The sequence below is a fragment of the Ursus maritimus genome, unplaced genomic scaffold (assembly GCF_017311325.1).
Source record: "Ursus maritimus isolate PB19 unplaced genomic scaffold, ASM1731132v1 scaffold_5, whole genome shotgun sequence".
Classification (NCBI taxonomy): domain Eukaryota; kingdom Metazoa; phylum Chordata; class Mammalia; order Carnivora; family Ursidae; genus Ursus; species Ursus maritimus.
In genome coordinates this window covers 49,378,073-49,392,544 of record NW_024426663.1, presented here as the reverse complement: position 1 = coordinate 49,392,544, position 14,472 = coordinate 49,378,073, and the positions used below count along the sequence as shown (strand labels likewise).

Here is a 14,472-nt window from a genome sequence, read left to right as displayed (position 1 = left end):
TGTGTCTGGAGAGCTTCAAAAGATACAATAGCATCGGACTCTCGTCCTTCTAATCCCCCACACTTTATTTGAGCATGTTCAATTTTACAGCCTTCTCCTCTCTGCTAAGCTGAAATCAATGTATTGACATCTTGGTAGGAGAAGTGGAACAAGAGACAGCTAAGTTATTCCCTGGAGGGAAAACTCAAGAGAGGAGGAGACTTCTTGTTTCCACAGGTCAAGACAGTTGAGGTCAAATTCTGCTGAAAATTCTCTCTGTGGGGTGGTAGAGGAGACACATGGACCCCCAGATAAATATTCCTGCCCGTGCTCTGTATTGTATATGCGGCTTGGACCTTCTAGGAGGCCAAGTGCAATGAATGATCAACTAATCAATCGCGATCTCTCTGTCACTCACTCTCACACATACCCATATACACACCATCCTGAACAATAGGTCAGGCCTTTTTAGAACCTGTGCTGAAGCTGTCAGAATATTAGTGTCTTGCATAGAAGTGTAAGGGATCCAAAAGACATTCTCAGTTTTGCTGAGTGACACCCTTGAGAAGCCTAGCATTCCCAGAAGAGTGGAAGTATTTTTTTAAAAGTACAAGAGTAATAATAAAGTGGACATTATGTTTCATAAGCTATACAAAATTCTTGAAATGCATCTTTTCCTCACAACAATCCTGACATACATAATATGATTCATCATAATAAAGGTAAGTAATACTGTTCTTATCCCCATTTGATAGATGAGAAACTGAGCCTCAGAGAAGCTCAGTGAGTCACTTGAAGTTACCCAGCTAATAAGTGGTGAAGCACAGTTTTAAACTCAGGACATCCAAAACCAGATCCCATGCTGGTACCCAGAACTGACTGAAGCACAGAATGAATACCTGAATTACTTAGTAGAGAAGAGAATGGGTGAAGAAGGAAGAGAAGGAGAAGCCCTATTGTTAACAGTTTTTATGTCTTGTAACATCATGACCACCAGTTACGAGGCTTCATCACTTGGGCATGTATTTGTGTCTCTCGACTAGACTGGCATTCTGCTAGGCGGAGTCTGTCTCGTGGGCTCTCTGTTCCCTCCTGAGTACATAGGAAATGCTGGATAAATCACTTCCATACCACCACAACAAATGACATGATTCTCGGATTTCTCAGGCAATTATACCACCTCTTTGTGTTGTTCAGTAATTTACTCTTCATTCCTCAATTTCTTACATTTTAAAATAATAGAATCCATCTCTTAAAGTTCTATTAGAGTGAAACTAAATGAGATAGTGTTTATAAAGAGATTAGCACAAGCCATCACAAACTAGGTACTCAATGTAATTTATTCATACTATTATAATATACATGTCTCCACTGGTTCAAAATAAACTATGTATATAAGTACATTCATTTTTTACTATATGTACTACTAATATTACCATTAAAATAGTAAAAATTGCCATTTCTTAAGTATTCAACATCTTTCAGGCACTTTAGAAGATGATTTATATATATTACTAATTTTAACAATGAAGCTTAAAAAGGTCACCTTAATTTATCCATGATCACATAGATAAGATGTTCAAGAGTTAGCATATAAACTTAGGTCTGTGTGATTTCAAAATTAATGTTATCTCTGCTAAAACAAAGGACAGAATCTAAGCCAGGTTCCCACTCCTCTACTCCCCCACAAGATGTAAAGATCAGATTTTAACCATGCATACATAGTTATTGCTGATAGGAATTCTCCTTGCCTCGCAGGCCTATTTCCGGTCTTGGGGTACAACAGTTCGTAGGAGAAATTCCACCTTTTCAGTGATACTATCACTATCAGCTCTCTGACATCTGAAGGAAGACAGACTAGGAGAAGGCAGTAGCTATTTGGGATTCTGTGGGACACTGGTAGTCCTCATTGATGGGAAATCAAATGTAGAACACAGTCATCTAGTCCTACTCTTCTCCAGCTCATCAGATAAAAGCATTCTTGTTTCCTAAAAAAGAAGCCACTGGTCCAGCATATCTCAGCACACACTAGTCCATTTATGGCAAGGAGGGAGTCCGTCCACTCAGTCCCTGGTTCCCTGTTCCCTCATGGGGCACTCGACATCTCTGCTATAGCAAAGAACATCTAAGATCACCAACTACTGTGTGATCACAAAGAAAACAAATTTTATTTAATAAGGCCAAATGCCAGCTCCTTATAAGCTACCCTAACTCGAAGCATTATGTATAATTAACAATCAACTTCTCCCTGTTTTTTAAAAATCAGATTAATGAAGCAAGAGTGCTTTTAAACTACAACCAACCTTGGGATTTGAGTAGGACTGGGGAGGGCCGATAGTAACATTCACTAACTACACTGCTTTCAGAGTCTACATTTATGCTTAGGTTACTTTTCTGCAAAGTGAGTAGCAAATAGACCATCCTATCTGAGTGGTGATTACATTTATATTGATTACACTTAATGTGTTGATGGGAGTGGGAGTTTATAAGCAGAAGAATATGAGTTATCGACAATCTTTAATCCCATGGCCTTTTCAAATCTGCTCAGATACTGACTATCACTCTGCTTCATTCTCTTGCCTCTTATTTTCATAATCAAAATCAGAAAAAATACAAATGAATAGCAATATTGATTATAACAGTTGGCAATTACTGAGTGTTTACTAAGGCCCGACCACTTAAAATCGCACTTAGATCTCACAACAGCCGTATTCGGGAGGTGTTATTATTTCCTCCATTTTATAGCTGAGAAAACTGAGATTCACGGCTTTTTAGAGAACTTCCCCAAGAAGTTCTTACTGCTCATCAAAAGTAGAGGGAGAACTTCCTGACAGGAAGTGTGTCAGTAGTCTGCTCTTGACCACCATACTAGAAAGCCTCTGTAAGGAGAAAGGGCAAGCCCAGAGTGGTGAAAATGTTGCCTCCTCAAACACGTCTGCTTGGCTCAGAGTACTCCCTAAAAACGAGCTCCAACTCCTATTTCAATTTTCTTGGTGGCCTAGACCAATCTAAGACTTTTCTTTGGCCTCCAAGATGGAAAACAGTAGGGGAAGTAAGAAATCGTTCATTCCATCTAATCCATAAATACTTGCTGAGGCCCTAGTCTATACCCAGACCTGTGTCAAACACTGAAGAAGTGTCAATAACTGAAGACTTTCTTGCCTCAAGAAATTCAGAGTCTACTTTTTAGTGTACAAGACGCACACAGAAGCACAAAGCTGGGAACCCAGCATAGAATGACACAAGGGAAGGGCTGATGAAGCTAAGACCTGAGGATGAAGAGGATTTAGCAAGGCAAAGTATATTTGTGTGAGACATGGCCTCAGTATCTGTTCTGTTCCTACCCCTCCGGCACATTGGGAACGTTCCTCTTTATGGGTTTGTCAAAATCAAAAGTAACGATCCCAACCATCCAGCAGTTAAGTAAGAGGAAAGGTAGTATTTCATATGAAACAAAACAAAACAAAACACCTGATAGGACAAGAATGTTATGATGGACGTGGTAGAGATAGAGTCACAGCTTCAAGTGACCTTGGCACTCAGAGTCTCACTGAGCAGTCCCCTTCCTTGACATTGCTACATAAGTATGTATATAAACTGAGCATCAAAGACTTAGCCTTCAGGGGCGCCTGGTGGCACAGCGGTTAAGCGTCTGCCTTCGGCTCAGGGCGTGATCCCAGCATTCTGGGATTGAGCCCCACATCAGGCTCCTCCACTGGGAGCCTGCTTCTTCCTCTCCCACTCCCCCTGCTTGTGTTCCCTCTCTCACTTCCTATCTCTCTCTCTGTCAAATAAATAAATAAAATCTTAAAAAAAAAAAAAAAAGACTTAGCCTTCAGAATGTAGTCAAGAAACGGGGCTCACAGGCTGGTGCTCTTATGATAAGGTGACAGCCCTTCAATCCCATAATCCCAGTGTGTTCTTTTCCCCGGGTAAGGTGTACAGTTTCTGCAGAACTATACAGCTGTTACTCATTGGTCAACTCAAGCATAGGGTATATTTGCTCCGCCAGGTGCACACAAGCCCAGAGCGGGTGTTGGAATCAGCCTTGGCCTGAAGGCATCAAGGAAATCTACTTTCCTTCCAACATCGACAACATGCAAACTGACATGGTGAGAATGGAAAATTGGGATTAAAAAGAGCATACTTCTTTGTTCTTTTGCAGAAACTCTAGTTTCTTTCTTTTTGGGTTGACACCCATGGTCATTTTTTTGTTTACAAAGATCTGACTTTATTAGGGCAAAAAGTAACGAGGTATATTTACCATCCTAGGGGTTGATAAAAGATAGAAGCGGCATTTAAATGTATGCATATGTTCATGTGATAAATCTTCTAAGTCTTTCATAGGAGGAAGAGAATTCCAGGCAAAGTGAAGGGCATATTGTTAAAAAAAGAAGAAGAAGAAGAAGAAGAAGAAGAAGAAGAAGAAGAAGAAGGAGAAGGAGAAGGAGAAGAAGAGGAAGAAGAGGAAGAAGAGGAAGAAGAGGAAGAAGAGGAAGAAGAGGAAGAAGAGGAAGAAGAGGAAGAAGAAGAAGGACTTAATATCTAATTTACAGGTTCAGCTTCTCCCAGGAATAGAATCTTAAACCACTCAACCTGGAATTACCTGGTCAGTGCTAGTGAGGTAATCTGTTTGACAGACTCCTGCCATGCCTGTCCCCTAAAGGAAGGTGACCTTGCCACAACCAATCTGCTTTTTGCTTGTGTAATTACTACCTCGTCCCTCTCCCTTCTGCCTATAAAAGTCTTTCATTTTGTACAGCAACTCAGAGCACCTTTCTGTCGGCTAGATGGAATGCTGCTTAATTAAATGAATCGCTGAATAAAGCCAATTAGATCTTTAAAATATACTCAGTTGAATTTTTTAACAATATGCAAATAAAAAATGCTGTGTTCCTGACTTCTCATAGTGTTTTTTGTCTGTATCATAAAGGTTCTGGTGAAGAGTGTTGAAATAGGAGTCCAAGGGGGTGAACAAGGACCAGGGATTAAATCATACAAAGAATTTTAGATTGAGTTACCTGGTCTAATCAAATCATTTTATCAAGAGTGTAGTCAGAAGTTCACCAAAGAGAAGAGGCTATCCCACTATCTAAGAAGTAGACTGAATTGCTAGATGTTTGATTTCACCTTTCTATAGTTTCTCTTTTTCTTCATTGCAATTGAGGAAGAAACCAGAAAGGTATTGAGTCACCATCTGTGGTCCAGAAGATACTTTATGCTGCCCTGGTAAGATCACAGGAAAGAATCTTCTGTGAAGACTGGGTTACTGTGTCCCCTCTTCCCTATAAGAAGAAGATACATCCTCAACCACTGCCCTGTCTGCTATACTATCCATGCCTCCTTGTTGATATCAAGCTTGGCCTTGCGATGATATGCTTTCACCAAAAGAATGTGAGTGATTTTGACATACACCACATCAGAGGAAAAGAATGAAGAGGCATCACTTATTTCTGCCAGCCCTGTTGCTAAACTGGGTCTGCTCCTTTACCCTGGTTCCTACAATGCAGAAATGAAAAAATGTGGAGCAAGGCCACAGCAGCTGACCTACAGTCACCAACATGTAAGTGAGAAATAAATTGGCATTATAAGTCACTAAGAGAGTGGGACTGTGTATTAATGCAGCAAATCTGAATGATGTATCTTCTAAGAGAGGCCTTTAGATTTTTGTTGCTAACCATACAGGGAAAAATCAAACAAGCTAAAGGAAAGGAAAGGAAAGGGAAAAGGAAAAGGAAAGGAAAGGAGAAAGGAGAAAAGAGAAAAGAAAAGAAAAGAAAGAAAAACCACCTTTGAGTAGGGTGGCTGTATATGCCTAGGGCTGATATGCTTTCATCCCATATGTCAACTCCTATGATTTTGTAATGGCTGCCCAGAGGGTTACAACAAGAATGTTTCTGTAGCGGTCTCCAACCTCAACAGGGAACACTGGCGTAATCCATTAGTAATGTCTGCCTTTAGCATGGAAATGAGAGGCAGTGACACAGATGACACGTTTGCTGGTGTAGAGCCTCAATATCTCCCACCCTTCCACCCTTTCAAAGAAAGAAATTTTGTGTGTTCCCCACTATCCTTTGCCTTCCTCTGGATCCTTCCAAATACTCCTTACCTCTCACTGGAATCTCACAACTCTGGTTGTGGGGGCTGGGAGAGTGGTGGTAAATGAAGCTGGCTTTTTTCCACCACCAGTAAAATAAAAGGTCAGTGTAAACACTCATCCTTTTTCCAGGGATGACTGGCCCATGTGCTCTTCCTCTCTGACTACTCCTTCCTATACTTCTGAAAGAAGTGATCCATTTTACTAACTGGTCTGACATAAAATACCTATAACTCTTCACAGAGCAAAAACAAGTACGGGTAGCTCCACGAAACCCTATTTCTGCCAATTCTACGAGCTCATTCAGAGTTAGGCTGGGATATACACTGTGGACCACAAACATATTTCACATAGTAATCAGGCATTAGTACCGAGCTTATGCCATATTCCTCACAAAAAGCCACCCCCTCCGACAAACCACTCTTATATTGTTAGAGCGCCATCTACAGGTCACTACAACAAATACAGCTTCCCAGGCCTCTCCATTGGCTTGCTGTGAAGAGAGCAACCTTAGAAATCAAATGAGGAGAAAAAAGGAGGTAAGTCATTTTTGCCCTGTATCTCTATGCACCAGGTGCTATTAGAGGAGATTTAATGCTTTATCACACTTAGCCATATAAGTGGTTATTATTATTTCCATTTTACAGACGAGAAAACTGGGCTCCGGGCATGAGTTACTTTGCTCAACCAAGAAGCAGAGCTAGGATTCAAAACCCAGTCTTGCAATGTCAGCGCTGATGCTCCTTCCACTAGTTAACACTCTCAACTCTTGATTTGATTCAGTGCTCTTAGATTTCAGGAAATTTTGTTACTCCTCAAAAGCCTATGTCAACTTCAATGAAGTAAATGTGTCTGTGTAGAACGAAATGCATTTACTTAGACTGTTCGTATCTCTACTTGTCTTTTTCCTCTATGCCAGATATGTACTAAACAAATTTTGTCAGATGAATACATGACTAAATGAATGAAATGGGGTTTTTTTCTTGCCTTCTTTTAAATCATTTGCAAAATTACACTCCCAGAAGAGCTGCACCCATATCTGACCATTCTTTACATTCTCACTATGTGAAAGATCTCCCCTGCCGTCTGCCTCCACAGTCCAAGTCAATGCCATGCTACACAGCCCACACATTTTTAAGCATAAAACAATTCAGAGTTAAAATGAATCAGGACATTCTCAATGTAAAGGAAGCCCTATGCAAAACCATTTTCCTATAATAAAAAAGTCATCTAATTATCTGAATAACCACTTTCATCTGCTTTGTTCGGTTTGATTTCCTGGTCCTAGTTTATACTAACCAAGGTCTGACTATACATCTACACATTAATGCTCATTTTTCAGCAGCATGCAGTTAAGCATCTTAAGTTTTTTTTCTAGGGCTCTGTGTATCATTTCAGTGAGAGTGTGAGCTCTATGAGGACAAGTACTAATTTTTAAATTATTTTATAACCCTCTAATTCCCACTACAATGTCTTCAGCTATCTTATTAAATGTTTATGACTGACCAAGGATTCCTCCCCTTGTCTAGCTAGTCTTTTGAAAGAAATATTAATGAGCAATTAATTGTTAAAAAGGAGCAAGAGAATGAAGAGTATATTTTCCCAGAATGTGATTATTGAGTGCCTTACCATATTCCAGGAACCAAACTGGGGGATGGGAGCACACAGTCTCTGGTCTCAAGGATATAGTCTAATAGGATAAACAGACAATTACAATGGAGTATTCTGTGTCGGCAGAGGCTCGGGGGTATCCTACACTTTGAGGGAAGGCGAAAATGACTGACTACAGAGGTCTCTAATTACAGAGCTTCCTCCTGAAGTGATGGTAAACGCTGTAATGCAATTATAATAAATATTATAATGCAATTACAATAAATGTGTGTTGAACTGAATTAAATCAACTTGTTGCCTCGCTCTCCAGAAACTCAAATGTGAACCGTGACAATTGGAATCTTTATTTTTAATTCAGGGCTTCCCAATAAGTTGCCCATGGAGACATTTCAGAAGATTTTAACCAACGAGTCCTTAAGAAATTTTATAAGATTCTGCTACTCAACTGGCCCTTTGATTCTCTGAATAGATCCATCTAGAAGCTTCTTAAGAATTTTCCCAGGCATTTAAGGTTAAAGAGTCTAAGAACCTACCAAAACTGGAATCGAATTTTTCTGCCAATGAATGATTTAAAGTTGATTATGACAGCTAAATGTGTTGGGTATTATACACAATTTGTACAAAATTATGTTACATAAAACTGTGACCCTCAGCAAAACCTATCTATAAATTCTGTTCTCTCAGATGAGGGGCATTTTCAGCCCCTTTCCTACCCTGCTATGTTAGTTAAGGACACAGCCTGTGTCCTTTTTATTACATACCCTGGGTCCTGCCAAAGCAGAAGACACAGAGTAGGCATCTTACATGTAATGGGATGAGTGAACATGTGCCAGCTGAATGCATGAAAATGATTCTAATTGACTATCCCTTGGAATGGCCTGAAGTCTTATAGAATTTATAAATTTGTACATCTCTCCATCATCCTCCATCATCCTCCATGTTAGGCAAGTATATCTTCTTTTTTAAACTTTCTGCTTTATTGCTTTCTCTTTTTTGTCATACAAGTAAAACACATTTTTACAGAAATGTTAGAAAAAATAGCAAAAACTTTAAAAATCAAAAATTCTACCACATAAAGTTAACCAATATTAATATTTTGTTATATGTTTTTTAAGGTTTTCATATGCAAATACACACTTTTCAAAATACATTTCCTGATGTATGTGTTATTTTGTGACTTGTAGATGTACTATTTATAAATACATAAATATATTTCATAAGTATTCATGTATATTCTCATCTGTAGTGTCTACAGAATAATCCATTTTGTATATCTCAAAATTTATTTAATTTGTACTTCTTATCAGACAGCAAGGTTGTTTCCAAATATTGGCTATTTTAAACAACACCGTGATAATGATCTCCATCCTTAAAACTTCTTGCATTCATTTCAGAATGCAAGGAAACTAGGAGAATTTCTAGGCCAAAAGGAAACATCACTTTATTTATTTATTTATTTATTTTAGATTTTATTTATTTCTTTGAGAGAGAGAGCACGAGCAGGGGGAGAGGGAGAAACAGACTGCCTGCTGAACAGGAAGTCTGACTTGGACTTGATCTCAGGACTGTGAAATCAGGACCTGAGCCGAAGGCAGATGCTTAACCAACAGAGCCACCCAGGTGCCCCAGGAAAGACCATTTTAAAGGCTCCTGATGCTTAGGCCTGAATTTCTCTCTGGACTCACCTTGAACAGTCACTGTGCCAATCCTAGGTATTATTTTTATATAAACCTATCTGATGATGAAACATTTTTTAGTATTCATTTATTTTCTACATTTAATGAACAAGAACACGATTCTATCCCTGCCTAGCTATATAAAAGCAGAATGTGTAATAGTTAAGAAGTGAGTTCTCAGAACACCTAGGTGCCTCAGTCCATTAAGCCTCTGCCTTCAGCTCAGGTCATGATCCCAGGGTCCTGGAATCGAGTCCCTCAATGGACTCCTTGCTCAGCAGGGAGCCTGCTTCTCCCTCTGCCCACTGCTCCCCCTGCTTGTATGTGCTCTCTCTGACAAATAAATAAATAAAATCTTTAAAACAAGAAACGAAGTGACTTCTCAAGTCAGATAACTTGATCCCACAACTCGGTTAAGCCCTTCAGTAATTCTATGCCTCAACCAAGTAAAGTAACCATTGTGCTTCAGTTTCCTCATCAGGAAAACAGGGTAATTAAAATATCTATCTCTTAGGGTTGTTTCTGAGGATTACATGAATTGATCCATGCAATGAATTCAGAATAGTACCTGGCACTTGTAATCATTCAATAAATGCTACACATTCTCTCCTTCTTCCTGACAATACTACTAAATTACTTTTTTAGTCTCCCTTGCAAATAGGTATGCCCATGTGACCAGTACGTGAAATGAACTGATATGTGTCACTTACTGGCTTGACCCACATACACCTTTAAGACCTGATTTTCATCCATTTCCCTGATATAATCAGTGAGTTGAAAGGAGAAAACTCCAAGGATCTAGAGCAGATAGAACCACAGGATGGAAGGAGCCTGGATCTATGAATGAATGTACAGAACACGAGCCCCACCTCCACCAACCACAATGAACCGTCAGTACATCAGTGAGAAATAAATGTACATTGTGTTATATTTCAAATGGTTTGTCGCTCCTGAGATAGCAGTCAGCCTTTTTGAGCTAACAGAGGTGCCTGTTATAATTCTCTTATCAGGTACTATCTGTTTTAAAGAAGAGAGAGTTTTGATCTCAAAATATGAAGAAAGAATCAATCAAAGGAGTTCCGAATAAAAAAATTTGCTGCAGAGAGTCCACAACTTGATAATATATGAATTCAAGGGTCATTTATCCATCTAGAAGGTAATTGACCTCATCTCTTTCTTAGATTCTGCATTTTGACTATGGGCTACAGAGGTTAATCTCAATACAGCCAAATGGGTTTACTCAACTTAAAAACACAGATACCTCAAATCCCCTCTTAGCTTCACCAGTGAACATTGTTTTCTTATATTTACTGTAACATTTGGACCATAAATACCACAGAAGTAGCTGAGAAAATCCAGGAGGAAACATTCTCTAGGAAAAAAGAGAAATATTCAAAAGAAAGGCTATTGCATTAAAAAAAAAAAAATGCAACACCAACGAGATAAAGTTCCCTATAATGGTTCTAAAATGTCTAAAGCAAAGTCGTAGTGAACAGGAATATATTTCAAAGTTTTCCTCTTGAGGAAAACAAACATGAAAGAAAAATGCTCAATTTGGGGTACTGTTCATTTTGCACAAATGTTATTTGTTACCACAGGAAGGGAAAGGAAAAAAGGATACCAAGGATAATGTAGACTATACATATACGCATATATATGTATTTTATGAGTGCCGAGGCAAAAATTTATTGAAATATTAAACACATGATTTATTCTCTAGGTTACAGCTTCCTGTTGAGACTAGCTGAAATATTTTCCAGAGTATTTTGACTCTCAAGGGATTAGAAGCTATTAAATAACACTGTCAAATGTGTCTTTCTAAATACAGAATTAAATGCCTCTCCCCTCACATTTGCATCCTGCTCTGCGGTGTGTTTTGCATATACGAAGCTATTATCAGCAACCTCCCCCCAACAACGATACTTACATCTAGAAAGGTTAAAGGGCTTGTCCAGAGTTACCTGGATAATGTTACAAGGCAATGCAAGCCATCACTCACAAAGTGTTATGCTGGCTTCAATTGTCATGTATGAATATTCTGAAAATGGTCAGAGAGACGGCTACGATCAAGTTAATCAATGTAACAGTTACAGATATGCCAAGCAGAGAAAAATGTGAACAATAGGATGCATTTGAATTAAGCCCAGTTTATATCAGAGAAAAGAACAAATGAATCGCTTAATGAGCAATGAGCAATGGGTTAAACCCTAATCCAATGCTTTCAGCGAAAATATCTGAAATACTAAAGGTTTACCAAGTCCCACTCTAATAGCATACTATTTACAGTAAAGAGTAAATAAAACTAATTTTTAGACGACTGAAGTGATTTAGCAGGTGCTGTTTATCTTTAAATGGCATATCTTCTGTCTCTGCATATCTTCCTGAGCAACAGCTGTATAACATAGGTTTATATGTTTAAGTCTTATTTCCCATTTATTTTCATTATTCCATTTTAGATACAATTCTCTAGAAGAAGAAGAGCAGCTAAGAGACCTTTTTATGAAATCACACAGATATAAGAAAAACTTGTAAATGATCATGCATTTAAAAGAAAATTATACTTTCTTGAAAATGTAATAGGAATATTCCAAACAAAACACAAAGTAGGAACTCAGAGTAAGAACTGAAAGGCATTTCAACTTGTTTTGTTACTGTTGCATGATTTTTATGCTAAATTGAACAAATACAAAACAGAACAACCAAAGATAGAACTGCCTTTCACTTCTCAATTGGTTTGGGAAATATGCCTTGAATACCCTCTTTATTAGTAAGCATGCCGGCAAGAAACAGACTTCACCCCCAGAAGACTCAAATGAAGAGACGTTAATAAACCAACTACTTAAGGAGGTGTGAGCAAGACTAAGACAATGAAAGACAAATGCAGGTGCTGGGTCGATTTGTTTCCCAAATCAGGACAAAGGGGAGCACAAGTACTCAAATGGTCAAGCCTATCGTAGTTGTTCAGATTAACACCCAAATTCTGCTTTGCTATCTTAGAAGATAAGCTTGAAGAAGGATGTTAACACTTGTATTATCTCCTTCAATGCTATCATCATCATCATCATGATCATCATCATCATCATCCTCATAAAAATACGTACTGTTTACTGAATGTTAAGAGCCTGGTGTGGTGCTGAATAATTATTAGAATGATCAGTCTGGAGTCAGTATGGGGGAAATGAAAGGAGAGAGAAGAGAAACAATGAGCCCAAACACAGGTGAAGGCCCTAACACGCAAGAGAAATGGAGAAGAAGAAATGGAGAATCCATCTGGACCAAGGCAGCAATAACCATCTAGAAAAGAGGAAAGGACCAGGTGGGGCCAAGAAACAGGAGGAGGATCCATGGTTGTGATGCATGACTGTAGCTGAACGGTTGTAAGAGAGAGAAAAAGAAGACATGTATTTCTGGGGTTCTAATTCCAAATGCCTATAGGAATAAAGAGGCCAGTGATAGCTAAGGGAAGAGAGAAGAGTGGGGAGGTTAGAAATTAGAGTGAAGAAACAATGAGACATTTCTGATCTCGCTGGGCATAAGAAGAGAAACCTATTCAGATACACTTGGATTCCAGTCCTAGTTCCTTCTCTTACTCATTGTGGGAAAGCAGGCAAGTCTACATCTTTGCTTCCTCACCTAAAGAACTATGCTAATTTAGTGCCCTCCTCAAAGAGCTCTTTTTTACTAGTAGCAGTAGTAGTAGACTTTATTTTTTTCCAACAGTTTACAGTTTATAAAATACTGAGCAGAAAGTGCGGTCCAATATACCACCTCACTGCCCTGCCACCTTCCCTTACTCACATCTTGTATTAGTGTGGGATATTTGTTACAGCAGATGGGCCACTATTGACAAATTATTGTTAAGTCCATGGCTTATATTAGGGTTCACTGTGTGTTATGTGAGTTTGGACAAATGTGTAACATCCATCCACCGTTACAACATTGCTCACTACGGTTTCACTGCCCTAAAAATCTTCTGTGCTTCACCTCTTCATCCCTGCCCGCTGCCCCAAACACATGGAAGCCAATGATCTTTCTTTTGTCTCCATAGTTCTGCCTTTTCAGAGTGTCATATAATGGGAGTCCTATGGCATGTAGCCTTTTCATACGGGTCTCTTCCGCTTAGAAATATGCATTTGTTATTTATATAGTTAGATTAATGGATTGCAGACAGTAAATACTACACAAATGCCAGTTGCTAGTATTATTAGTAGTACTGTTATTATTTCATACATGCTTCATTTTCCTACAGCTTCAAAAAGGAGATCATGCATTTTTCTGGAGTCCTGTAGGTCCTGTTTGCTGGTCCCCTGCTTTGTCTCCTTCCTTTCACTCCCAACCTTTTTGTTATATTTATTTTACTTCTAATTTCCTCATTCAATCCTCTTCTCCCCTCTAAACTGACAGCTTTGTGAGAACAGGGATCTCTTCTGTCTCGTTCACTACTCCATTCCCAGCATTAGCATAGAGCCTGGCAGGTGGCAGGAGCCCCATCAACCTCTGCAGAGTGAATGAAAGGTCGACGTGGTGACCTGAACTGAAGAGGCAAGAAGATAGAGTAGCACAGCTTTGGGGAATGAACAGGAGGAGAGGGTGCTATGAGAACATGTTCCCCCAGATGGGAGTAATGGTGGAGGACTTGATACAGTCCCACAGCTCTCTCACACAGGGACTTTAGTGCTTGCTAAAGGGAGTCTGTATGTAAATCATTACCTCTTTGGGGGGCACCTGGGTGGCTCAGTCGGTTGAGCTTCCTACTCATGATTTTGGCTCAGATTATAATCTCATGGGTCCTGAAATTGAGCCCCACATCAGGCTCTGTGCTCAGCAGGGAGTCTGCTTGAGATCCTCTCCCATTCCCTCTCCCTGTGCGCCTCCCCCTACTCACACTCTCTCTTGCTCTCTCTTTCAAATCAATCAATCAATCAATCTTTCAAAAAATAGATTATTCCCTATTCTCAACTTGAGCATATTAAGCTTTGTGTAGCTGAGAAGGTCTCAAATGGATTTAGATAGTATGCTGAATATGTTATTCAAATACATAAAATTAAATATCTACTCATAAGTTTTTGAGATAACTATTACTTATTGAAGTCCAACTCAGATTGGAAT

General features: G+C 39.1%; 1 long non-coding RNA gene across 1 annotated transcript in view; it reads right to left on the bottom strand.

The window, feature by feature from the left end:
* LOC103663702 overlaps nt 1-14,472 on the bottom strand; it is a 312,394-nt gene that overhangs the window by 49,784 nt on the left and 248,138 nt on the right. The gene's annotated exons all lie outside the window — the stretch shown is intronic.